Raw genomic sequence first — 12,790 nt, 5'->3', positions numbered from 1 at the left:
ACCAAATTATCTGTTACAGTGGAATAGTCCATTTACAGTAATTGATTTGAACAAGTGATTTTGAAGCTAGAATTTGTCCCTTAATATGTAGATATAAAATAAACTTTATAGAGTTTTGCATACATGGTTTTCCATAGTTCTTGCACAATGCTACTTTAAAGAAATGAGAGAGATCAATTTATTTTGTCCAACAGGCCAGATGAGTGGTGCCTGCTCCATCTGCAGACTGGATCTGGATGGTGGTCCTGATCTGGCACCTAGAGCAGGATGCAACAGGGCCCCATCTGGCCACATATATGGGAGTGGGAGGGCAGCCCAGCCCCAATCCAGTTGTGCAGGGGAAGGGGACTTGGCCTAGCCGCAACTTGGCTACGCAGTGGGAATGGTGTGTGGCCCAGCTCCAATCCTTCCATGGGGCTTGGGAATTTGGCAGATAGCGGTATTAATCTCCATTGCTCCCCTGCTGCTAATTTTCCTGACCTATGGGGAGTCCCACGGGCCATATGGCACGGCCCCACAGGCTAGACTTGGCCTGCCAGGTGTTGATTAAACACCCCTAACATAGATTAAAGTGTCATTATTTTCAGAATTTATTTTCAGTTGAATCTATTGTCAGGAGGTGATATGACTCCACCAGATTGTTGCCACTACATTAAGTGACATGGCTACCCGTGACTGGTATTCGGTGATGCAGTGGCAGAGGAATGTTACCTTAACCTGCACTATCATGCGGCCAGTGCGTGACCGCTAGTAGCCTAACCAATCAGAAGTTGCCCCTAGAGCGTGACTGGCCAGACCAGCATGCTGAGGGCTCCAGAATGTTCCATCAAGGGGGGACCCAGATTGGCTAGGGAGTCTATAAAGGGGACTGCGTGCCTCAGCGTAGGGTCCCCAGACACTCCCGAACTCAGGAAGACAGCCTGATCACCTGTCTTGTCTGGACAGACCCCTAGGCCTCTAGCTAGATTCCTAGCATAGGCTACCACAGCTTATAGCTAGACCACACGCTATCTGGAACGCCCTGTGTGTTGCTCAGCCAGGCATCATACTTGTACTCATAGTATTTTCGGCTGCAGTCGACCTTCACGATTACACCTTGCTTGTTACTCGCCGCTACCCATCAGTTGTTCGTTTTTCTACCTGTACCACGTCGTCTGTGTCTACCTGCCACTGTAAATAGTATTCAACTCGTTAATCATCTTGTTGGTTTGTAAGTAAACTTATGAATTTTCTTCACCTACTACTTGTCGCGCTTTTTTCCTCTCTCACACTTGGCATCCCCGAGCGTGTCTGGGTTGGTGTCACTACTCAGTGCCCCACTCGACACGTAACTGAGGCCATTTTCCAAACACCATCCTTGAATTATGGCCCACATCTATTATTTAGCATTTGAAGTATTTTAGGGATTTTTCAGCAAGTGTCTGTGTTGTGGCTCTGTGAATTTTAATTGCCACCCTTATTCAGGAGTGGGCAACCTGCAGCACAGGTGCCACATGTGGCACAGGCAGCCTGCATGCATGGCATGCAGCAGTCTGGGAGGGGGACAGCCAACAGGGCAGGGAGCAGAAAACAGAGTAGCAGTTGGGCTCAGAGCAGGGAGAACAGAACAGGAAGCAGAGCAACTAATTGGGCGGGGGAAGGGGATCAGAGTGTGTGTTAATTTGAAGCAATACTCAGTTAATCCATCATCATATATTCCATTCAGTAGAAGGCAGGTGGGGGCTGTGGTCTTTCCCAATATATGGCAGGACACTTTACCGCTAGAATAGTTTAGGGCAGCGGGCCCAACCTTTTTGTTAGGCATGCCGCAAATTAGGTCAGATTAGGATGGCATTATGGGGCAAAATACTTCTTGGGCCACCCCAAATCTCATGGCAATGCCACTGGAGGACTGTCCCTAAGAACCCTTATATAACCCTAACCACAGTCCCCCCCAGTCCAAAGGACAGTTTGGCTGTGCCAGGCTGCCAACTAACAGCCCCCATGTCCACTGTACTAAGTATAATGGTTTGAATAAGGAACTGGCTTTCAGGCTGGGATTATGGCTAGAAATTCTGCTTGGGCCACTCCACAGCATACCTCTGCACCATTGGGGGACTCTACTGGACGCATCTCACCAAAGACTTGCCCAGCCCAAAGCACAGTTTCGCCGTGCCAGGCTGCTATTGACACCATCCTTGCCACTGTGTTAAGTATATGGACCCAAATAAGGAACTGGAATTTGGGCTGGGATTATAGCTAGAAATCCTTCTTGGGTCACCCCATGCCATGGCGCCTCTGTGCCACCAGGGGACACTCCTGGACATCTCTGACCAGAGATCTGTCCAGTCCAAAGTGCAGTTTGGCCATGCCAGGCTGCCAACAGACAGCACATCAGCCACTGTGCTAAATATATGGACCCAAATAAGGAACTGGATTTTGTGCTGGGATTATACCCAGAAATCCTTCATGGGCCACCCAAGAACACATCTCTGTGGCACCAGGGGACTCCTGGACATCTCTGACCAGAGACTTGCCTGGCTCAAAACGTGGTTTAGCCATGCCAGGTTGCCAACTGACACCACCCCCAGACACTGTGCTAAATATCTGGAACCAAATAAGGACCTGGATTTTGGGCTGGGATTATACCCAGAAATCCTTTTCAGGCCACCCCACGCCATACCTCTGTGGCACAGGGAGTCTCTGCTGGACATCTCTGATCAGAGACCTGCCCAGCCCAAGGTGCAGTTTGGCCATGCCAGGCTGCCAACAGACAGAACCCAAGCCACTGTGCCAAGTATCTGGACCCGAATAAGGAACCTGATAATGGGCTGGGATTATACTCAGAAATCCTTCTTGGGCCACCCCACGCTATGCCTTTGTGCCATTGGGAGACTCTCCTGGACTTCTCTGACCACAGACTTGCCCAGCCCCAAGCACAGTTTCTTCATGACATGCTGCTAACTGCAGGCCCTTATGCCCACTGCTCTAAGTATAATGGCTCAAATAAGGAATTTCTTTTGGCCTGGGATTAGTGAGAGAAATTCTTCTTGGGCCACCCTACGCCATGCCTCTGTGGCACTGGGGGACTCTTCTGGACACCCTTAAACATATTTTTGTCTGGTCCAAAGAATGCTTTGGCCATGCCAGGCACCAATTTACTCACCATCCACATGTGTTATTTACATTGCTACCAATAAGGAGCTGCCCTTCTGCTGGGTTCATGGGGCAAGACCCTCATGGAATCATCCTAGAACATGTCTCCACTATCAAGGAGACTCCTGAAGAAATCTGGGCATGTCCCTGCTCAACGCAATGCTAGCTTTTTGAGTGTAAGCCTGCCAGCTGATACCCAACCTTTAAAACCTTTATGTCACTGTTCCACCAGGCACTGGATGGCAGGACGAATGGCTGCATGCATATATAGGGCACCAGTGACAGACATCTGCTCTGACATGTGGTATTTAGCATGTGTCAGAGCAGACTCGATTAATTGAGTTTGCTGCCAGTCTGCTGACGTGTGCTAATTAGCACACTCCAGCAGTCTCTGCGCCACATGTATTCACTGTGCCAGTGTTTCAAAAAGGCAGCAGCAGCAGCACTTTAACTAAAGATCTTCAAACCAGCTTTGTTAAAGCACCCCCACCATGGTTTTGAAGCGTGGGATGCTGAATACATGTGACACTGTGGGTGCTCTAATTAGAGTGGCTCTCATAGCCATTCTATTTAAAGCACTCTTCTTCCCACCCCAGAGCATGTGTATAGAGGCCCGTAGGGATTTTTCAACAGCATTTCACATTTACATCCAACTGTCACCCAGAAACTTAGTAAAATAACTTAAAGCTGGGTGTTGTAATTTAAAGGAACCTGCTCACTCACTAGCAAATGTTAAATTAAAACAAGTTTATTGCAGGGGAAACGGGGAACTGTGGTACTCCCTAAGCAAAACCTTAACTATTAACTTTTAACTGTAGCTCAGAATGAATCACAGTCAGAGGCAAACCAACCTGGGGAGCTCCCTCCTAGCCAAGTCACTTGGGAAGGGAGTCTCACCCACGGCTGCCATCCAGGGACTCTACCACTTGCAGTCCAAAAGGAATTCCTTATTTGAGCCAGTATACTTAGTACAGTGAGCATGGCATGAAGAAACTACACTCTGGCTCAGGCAAGACTCTGGTCAGGAGTGTCCAGAAGAGTCCCCCCAGTACCACAGAGGCATGGTGTGGGGTGGCCCAAAAAGGATGTGCAATGATAATCTCAGGCCAAAACCCAGTTCCTTATTCAAGCCAATATACTTAGTACTAGCAAATTGCCCATCAAGAATGATGGGGGATGGGAGGGAGGGTGTGCCCCCTCTTCCCCCACCCCACTCTACCCACACCTCCCTCCCGCCGCTTCAGGTCTGACCCCAAGCCACCCCCATGCCCCGGCTTCAGGTCTGCCTGGCCCACATCTGCCTGCCTCCCTTCCCTTCCCTCCCTCGCATCTCCCTGTCCCTGCCGGATGTCTGGGGGGCATCCAGGATGGGCAGCCACCATAATACCCCACTGGCCCTCGGGCAAGGAGACAGGAGGCAGCCCGGCTACTCGGATGTCTGGGGCACATTCCCCACCGCCAAAATTCCCCAGCAACGGTGCAAACTTGGGCCCACGCAGCATGCCCAGCCAATCGCTGCCCGCCCTCTCGGGGGCATGTGCGCAGCTGGCTGGAAGCGTTTGGACAGACATTCAGACAGACAGACAGACTAAGCCTTTTATTACGTTAATGGATATGGGGGCTGCAGTTAGCAGCATAGCATGAAGAAACCACGCTCTGGGCTGGGCATGACTCTGGTCAGGGACATCCGGGGGAGTCCACCGGTGCCACAGAGTCATAGTGTGGGGTGGCCAGGAAGGATTTCCATTTCTAATCCCAACTCAGAAAGAGTTCCCTATTCAAACCATTGTCCTTAGTACAGTCACTGGTGGGGAGGTGGGGGGTGTGCTCTGAGTTAACAGTGTCACAGGCCTAAAATGTGCTTTGGGCCAGACAATACTCTGGTCGGGGATACCTGGGAGAATCGCCCAGTGCCACAGAGTCAGAATGGAGTGGTCCAACAAGGACTTTCATCTCTAATCCCAGCCCCAAAAACAGTTCCTTATTCAAGCCATTATACTTAGAACAGTGGCTGGGGGGCTGTCAGATAGCAGCCTGGCACGGCCAAACCCTGTTTTGGGCCGGGCAAGTCTCTATTCAGAGATGTCCAGGACAGTCCCCCGGTGCCACAGAAGCATGGCGTGAGGTGGCCCAAGAAGGATTTGTGGCTATAATCCCAGCCCAAAATCCAGTTCCTTATTCAGGTCCATGTATTTAGCACAGTGGCTGGAGTGCTGTCATTTGGCAGCCTGGCACAGCCAAACCGTGCTTTGGGCTGGGCAAGTCTCTGGTCTCTCTCTGATATCCAGGAGTGTCCCCCAGTGGCACACATATGTGGTCTGGGGTGGCCCAAGAAGGATTTCTAGCTATAATCAGAGCCCAAATTCCAGTTCCTTATTCAAATCAAGATACTTTGCACAGTGTCTAGGGAGTGGTGTCAGTTGGCAGCCTGGTATGGCCAAACCATGCTTTGGGCCGGGCAAGTCTGTGGTCAGAGATGTCCAGGAGGGTCCCCCAGTGGCACACATATGTGGTCTGGGGTGGCCCAAGAAGGATTTCTAGCTATAATCAGAGCCCAAATTCCAGTTCCTTATTCAGGTCCAGATACTTAGCACAGTGGCTCGGGCTCTGTCTGTTGCCTGGCACGGCCAAACCGCACTTTGGGCTGGGCAAGTCTCTGGTCAGAGATGTCCAGGAGGGTCCCCCAGTGGCACAGAGGTGTGGTTTGGGGTGGCCCAAGGATTTCTGGATATAAACCCAACCCAAAATCCAGTTCCTTATTCAGCTCCAGGTACTTAGCACAGTGGCTGGGTGTTGTCAGCCTGGCATGGCCAAACCGCACTTTGGGCCACAAAATTTGGGGTGGTCTAAGAAGTATTTTGCCCCATAATCCCATCCTAATCTGACCTTCATTTAGGGCTCTGTACTTGATGTGGGCTATTATTTTACATATTAATTAGCACATATGCATGGCTAATGAAATTCTGTCTCTTTAGAATGTGTAATTCATTAATACCAAATTTTTATTGAGTATAGATGAGTTTTGAAAAAGGAACCAGGAAAAAGGAACCAACTTCTGCCTCATCAACCTCTCAGCCCATAAAGCTGGGGCCACCTCTCCGTGGAGAGCTTTTCCAACACACTGGAGTACATACCTATTTACACAGTTTATTATTTACAAAACAGTCAACATATGAATGAGGTTAAAAGCAGAACAGGGTATCAATAATCAAATTGTCAAAGGCAGGTATCAAAACACTGTACAAATTGAATCAAAGACATCCTCAGTACAACGCCCCAGCTTAAACCTTGAGACTCTGGGGAATTTCAGCTGGAGCACACAGGGTTAACAAGACATCAGCTCTCCTTCACACTGGCAGCACAATAACCATGGCTGGTGCTGCTGCTTCAGAAAGTCCTGCTGTCTGCTAGAGCCTGCCTGGGGAAGAGAAGCTCTCTGTTGCTCCAGCTGTCTGTGGTATCTGCAAAGAAACACACACTGTCCCCTCTGCCCAAAAACACCTTTCTCCAATTCCCAGACATGGCCGTTTGTGCTAATAACTGAACCAACCCTGGGTTTATTACCCACCTGCTACACGGTGGTTCCTCCCCGAGCTCCATGCTCCCAGGTCCCTTCCCTTCAGGCAGAGTTCCCGCCCCTCTCCTGCCTTAGGAGCCAATCAAAAACATGCACATGTCCTTGCAAGCAACAACTTTCTGTAAACTTTCCTGCTCTGCCTTTGCAAGGATCCTGAGCCCTGCTGCAAATCCAACAGCAGCTGTTACACATATAAATAAATGTGCAACTATTTCTCAGAATTCACTCCCCAAAATCTTTGTAGCTGTGATGCAAACATTGTAAGTTGGCCAGCAGTCAGAAATGGATAACACTGTTAGTAATCAAAGCATTCCTGTAAACCACATTGGTTCCTCAAAATTGAATTATTCTAAAATTTGACAATTACTACTTGGCCACATTAATTAAAAATGTAATTGAATTGACTACCTTTCAACTGAAACAGTAGTCATAAAAATGGTCAATATTTTGGCCAGTGGGGCTGCCTTAGAACTCAGGTTAGCTGTCACAAAACAGCAATTTATCACAAGAATCTAGTTGAAAGGCACAGTAATCACACACAAATCTTCAGCTCTCTCTATCAGTTGTACAGATCAGTTTGGTTGCCAAATTTCCATCTGGTAACCTTGGTTTACCACAACAATTTAAATCACCAGTGGTTACTTAATTAGCTGATAAGAGAGATAACAGTTTTCATGGCAATATGCTAGTATAATAAAAAAGGAAGACCAGAAGTTAGATTGCATTACATAATGAATCTTAAGCAATGCAGATTTTTATACCGCAGACTTTATATATACCTGAGTACAAATTACAGTCTATACTGTCCCCATCCTGTGAGGTGCTGAACATAGTGCTGCCAATCACCAATTTGCAGAAGTTTAGGGCTTTGTAGTATTAGGCCCCCAAACTAACAACAACAATTATTTTCAATGGGAGACACTCTCAAAAGAATCTTTGAGCACAGAGTGAATCAAACTCAAATAATCTGACAAAATGAACAGGTATCTGGCCTAACAATATACTCCTGTTCGAGCAGCAGCTGCTCATTTTCTCAATGAAAGGCTGCCAATTTCACCTTTCTTATCTTGTACAAAGTATATTCCTGTCCTGCAAAGTGTTAGTCTAGCCCTCAAGAGCCTTATCTCAAGTTGTTACCCAAGACCCCTGCCAACAGTATATACACAAAATCTTCCAGAATCTAGACCAGGCTTGTCCAACATACAGCCCGCAGGCCGCCAAGCTATTTTCTGTGGCCCGCAGTGCTAGTTACTTTTGTTCCCACCCCTTGTCCCTCCCCCAGCCCCTCAGCAGCTTCCTAATAGCTGCTGAAGGGCTGGGGAAGGGACAAGGTTCCCACACACACCACGTCAGCTTGACGTTGCTAACGCGGTGTGGCTCCTCCCCTCCCCCCTCATTTCACGGTGTCCCTTCCTCGCCCCACCCCTCCCTTCCTCATTTGCATGCCAGCTCCTCCCCTCTCCCACATTGCAGGGTTTCCCTTCCTCGCCCCGCCCCTCCCTTCCTCATTTGCATGCTGGCCCTGCCCTGAGCTGGTCTCCGTCGGTTGCATGGGCTGGAGCAGGTCGCAGTGCAGCGGTGGACTTTCTTTATGTGAAGCCCCCAGAGGGTTGAGGTGTCTGTCTGCCAGGGGCTGAGATGCTTGGTGTTTAAGTTACAGTGGTGGGTTAGCCTTGAGCCCTGAGGTGGCATGCTGAAGGCCTATTTAGATTGGAGTGGGGCCCAGTAAGGAGTTCAGTAGCCTAGGAAAGACTGAGACCTGGACCAGATGGTCCATGAGCTGTGAGTGGGCTAGGCCAGACTAGAGGGTCCGAGAGCCCGATGAGGGGCTGCTTGTAGGGCAAGGGGCCCGACAGCTCAGAGGGAAACTACATAGGTGGCCAGGGGGCTATGTATATAAATAGTTAACATCGAAGAGCGAGAACACCCACAAGGCTTGGGGCATGGTGTAGGAGGGGAAACGGAGCCAGGCCTTGAGCCCTTAGCCCTTGAGCTACAGATGCCCTGCATGGCATAGATATGTACATAGCCTTTAAAGCTACAGGGGCCTGGCAGGGGCAGAGGTCAGCTGAGGGGGGCTATTGGGCTTAAAGGTTGAGTCCAGGGGACTGAGGGTCCAGGAAGGACTCAGGGATACAAGTGGACTAAACCTCACTCTGAGGCCAGTGGGCAGCCTCCTTTATTCTTATATCATCAAGGGTTTAGTCCATCTGTCTGTCTGTCCATAATGCTCTTGTGATGTAATCTTTTTATGTAATCTTTTTTATGGTATGTCTAGCTTTTGCAAACTATATCTAACTGAATACTTAAGGCAACTTACTGATGCTGGGAGGGGTGTGGCATGTGTGTGTTAAGAGATGCTTGCAGAGCACAGCGTGTGGGATGCGGAAGATTTCTGGAATGCCTCCCTAACACCAGCAGGATAATGTCTCCCTGACACTTGTAAGATAGCAAGAAGTTCAGAAAAAGGTCTCATTATAATGCTAAAAATCACACCCCTGGGCAGGGAAAAAGTATGTTAATGAAACATATATGTATGTAAATGAATTACATGGCTAAAACATAGGTATAGAGACATGCTCAGTAGAGAACGTCTTATGTCAGTGGCTTGTAACCAATCACTGAGCGATACACTTGCAAACATATGTATAAAAGGTACCCAAAGGTAGAAACCGGTGGTGCTTGCTTTGCAAACGATTGCCAAGCACCCCTCTCTGCGCAGACTGGAAACAATAAAGATTAAGTTGGATCCTCCACCCCTGTGTGTTCATTGGCAATAGTGCACCGGGCACGAACTCACACTGTCCGTTGGGGACAACACTTGGAGCGCTCTGATTGGTGCTGTGCCACCTCTGGGGAGCAGGGCTGGGAGGGGGAGGGGGAGGCCAGCGGTACTGGTGGTGGTGGTAGCACAGGGTGCTGATGGAGGGGACAGCAGGGCAAGCTTCCTCCCCCCCACTGCTCCTGGGAGGCGACAGCGGTGTGGGGTGATGGGTGGCAGTACTCCATCTCTGCCTGCTCCCCGCCATTATTCTGGACAGGCAATTGACTAGTTTAACCAATAATAAGAACAAAGCATGGCAGACGAGCAATCAAAGGGAGGGCCATAATAGAGACTGAACTGGGCAGGGGTCACAGGGCTACCAGAGCTGCCCTGGTGGCTCGAACCTGCTACAAAGACATAAGCTGGCTCATGGCACATCGTGCATTGCCAGTCTGGCAACTCAGTGTGGAGGTTTGCCAAGTGTCCAAGAACAGTAGGTTGAGAAAAGGAGACATGGCACCACCTACTCTGGGACTCTGCTTTTGCTAAAGTGGTGCGGGGAAAGAAGAACATCTCTTGCAGGTGGTGACAGGAGAAGCATCAATTGTAGAGGGATTACTCCAGGAGTGCACCCCAAACAGGGATGTGAGAGATTGGAGGGGACAACTGATTATTTTGAGTTTTAAGGTAATGCTCTGGAAAGTACAGAACCATCTTGTCTTCAGGCATTTGGAGGTTTTAGTACAAGACTTTCTGTGTGTAGGCCTGAGTAACCTCCATGTCGACTGTACTTCCTGAGAGAGCAGCAGAAGGCTGTGGGTGGGAAGAGGAGGCAAAGAGATGCTGGCATCAGCCTAGAAGCTGATGTTTACCTGAAGCACTAAGGGGACTTTGGGGATTAGGCAGATCTTGAATGGATCTCTTCTTTCCTAAGAGTGCTCAGACTAGAAATATTACATAAATATAGTACTATCCCAGTCCTTTGCCCTCAGAAGATATCTGTCCACAAACATGGTGCCTGGAGAGGTATAGCTCTCCCTCCCTAAACTTCCTTCAAGAAACCATGTTGAAGAGTATTGCAGATTGGTAGTCATGGGAAAAGTTTATGAAAAATGTAACTAGTTAAAGTTAAAAGTTAGCAGCCTTTAAAATTAACTTGAGTTAAGTTAAAAGTTAAATATTTTCACTTTCAACTAGTTAAAAGTTAAAAAGAGAGTAACTAGTTAAAAGTTAAGTTGATTCGTGAGAAATGCGTGAAACTTGGTGAATTGCCTCTTAACATCATTTTTCATTTTCAAATGCAACGAGTGGGTTTCTTTTCCATAAGCCCACAGAACCCCACTAATTTACTCGGAACTCACCCTGCGTGACCTGAAAACAATATACTTGTCATACAGTTTTCAGAATAACAGTTTATTAATACCTATGTAACATTAGATCCTTCTCACCCTCTCCATGTGAAGTACTTTGTAAAAGTCAACCCATCATATAGGTATAACAGAATAACAGAAAGGAGATATTCATAGCCAGGTGACAAATGAAAGCTGTTTCCACAGAAAACCTCTGTTGTTACAACTTTTATTGCTCAAAAGATAACAAAAGGGTATGAAATACATTTGAATTAGAAATAATGAAAGTGTCTGAAAATCAAAATTAGACTGAAATGGTAAGATTAATTTAAATGAGAAAAAGAATGTTCAGTTGGATAGCAGAAGCTGTTTAAAGATGCTTATTGAACTTCAGCAAAAGCTACATTTCAAAATTTACATCTCATAATTTTCTTCTTCTGTCTCGCAAAACTAAGCCCCCACTACTGAACAATCGCTCTACATGGGCAGATGAGGGAATGCTTGTGTTATAATGGATGAATAGCTTTTTCATAGTAGGTGACATCTCAGATAAGTTTCTCACAGACGAGAAGTAATGCTCAACTGCTTGGGCCCTGGGCTGCTGGTTCTGATCTTCATTATAATTTAAAAAAATCATCATCTGCTTCACCCTCACTACTTGCTCCCACTCTTACTGGGATCAATGTCTCTGCTTGCTTGTTCCCGAAGCATAAATTTAAAAGCAATGCCAAAAATCATGAGAGTTTACAATACAGGTTTCCTTCACCAACCACTGGGATTAGGTTTTTGAAAGTTCCTGTGGCTGGCAAAATCGTGGTTGGCAAGACAAAAGGCTTATGGGAAAAATGGCAGGGGACAGGCTGATGTGAGGCCACAGAAAACCATGGTTACTCAAAACTGTATACCGTGGTAGCCAAAATGGTATATAAAATATTAAGTGTGGATACTCAAAACTATGATTGGCAAAACTGTGGTTGGTTAGGCACATCTGTACTGGGTTTAGTGAGACATTTTTTTCTAGTGATTCTTGTACCCGCGCTGTGGGTAGATAGGTTAATGTATCTTGCATTGGTTCCAGAAGCATGAGTTCAAACTGACCCAGCTGAGTCAGCTGACTTAGGCTGGGGCACCAATGGTAATCCATCAGGTAAAACTATAGCCACATCACTTCTGTGGTGCTGTTTGTTACAGAAACTGGTGTGCTTTAACTGCACCAGCCCAATGAGCTGGTAGGTTCAGGTGAAATTTTGAATTTGTCTCCCAGTGCATACATACACATCCATGCAAGAACCTTGATTCCTGTTTTCAACAATGAAGCCTCTAAAGTGAATGGTAGTAAGACTCATCCACTTAGTCTGTTTCTGTACTTTCTTACATTACATGAAGCACAGCAGTCAGGAACAACACAGTGAAACTTGTGAAAATTCAGTTATACATGTTTTCAAGGCTGTAATTAATTTTTCAGCAAGGCTCCCACCTCCCAAACTGTTCTTTCTTTTACCCCCTCTGAATTATTCTTTTTTAATTTTTTTTAATTCTGTTATCATTCTCTGCTTTCCCTTCATTTGTTCTGAACATCTAGCTCTATGCAATGTTTGTATTAGTGCTGATTTCTTTTTCTTTTCCGTGTATTGAATCTGACCTATTGTCCTTCTGTAGGCAGTTCATGAACATTCCTGTGAGTGCCCCTGCTGTGTCTCTGACTGTCCTTTTGTTGTCTTATTTCACTAGTTCTGTCTTATTTAAAAGCAATTTGTAGCATGATTTGCTGTAATTCCTTAATGTATATATTTGGTTTTAATCACATACCAGGTGACAAGAACAAGTTGTCACTGCAGCATGTGCCATTATTCAACAGCCACCATGGTCTAACTACTGGTGTTTGCTACAAGAATTAGTAACATATTGATTCCCTTTGTTTACTCTGTTAACTTTAGAAATAAGAAGTTCAAATATTAATTCAAA

General features: G+C 46.9%; 1 long non-coding RNA gene across 1 annotated transcript; it reads right to left on the bottom strand.

Annotated features, from left to right (window-relative positions):
• Positions 1 to 6,183: 6,183 nt before the first annotated feature.
• LOC106722677 lies at positions 6,184 to 7,613 on the bottom strand. Its single transcript, XR_001358678.2, has 3 exons — positions 7,492 to 7,613; positions 6,704 to 6,782; positions 6,184 to 6,596 (listed from the first exon to the last, which is right to left on the bottom strand). It is a non-coding gene; the product is annotated as an uncharacterized LOC106722677 (long non-coding RNA).
• Positions 7,614 to 12,790: the final 5,177 nt, after the last annotated feature.

The sequence above is a fragment of the Alligator sinensis genome, unplaced genomic scaffold (genome assembly GCF_000455745.1).
Source record: "Alligator sinensis unplaced genomic scaffold, ASM45574v1 scaffold93_2, whole genome shotgun sequence".
NCBI lineage: Eukaryota > Metazoa > Chordata > Crocodylia > Alligatoridae > Alligator > Alligator sinensis.
The sequence above is the reverse complement of the archived record's forward strand: the minus strand, read 5'-3'. Positions and strand labels throughout refer to the sequence as shown.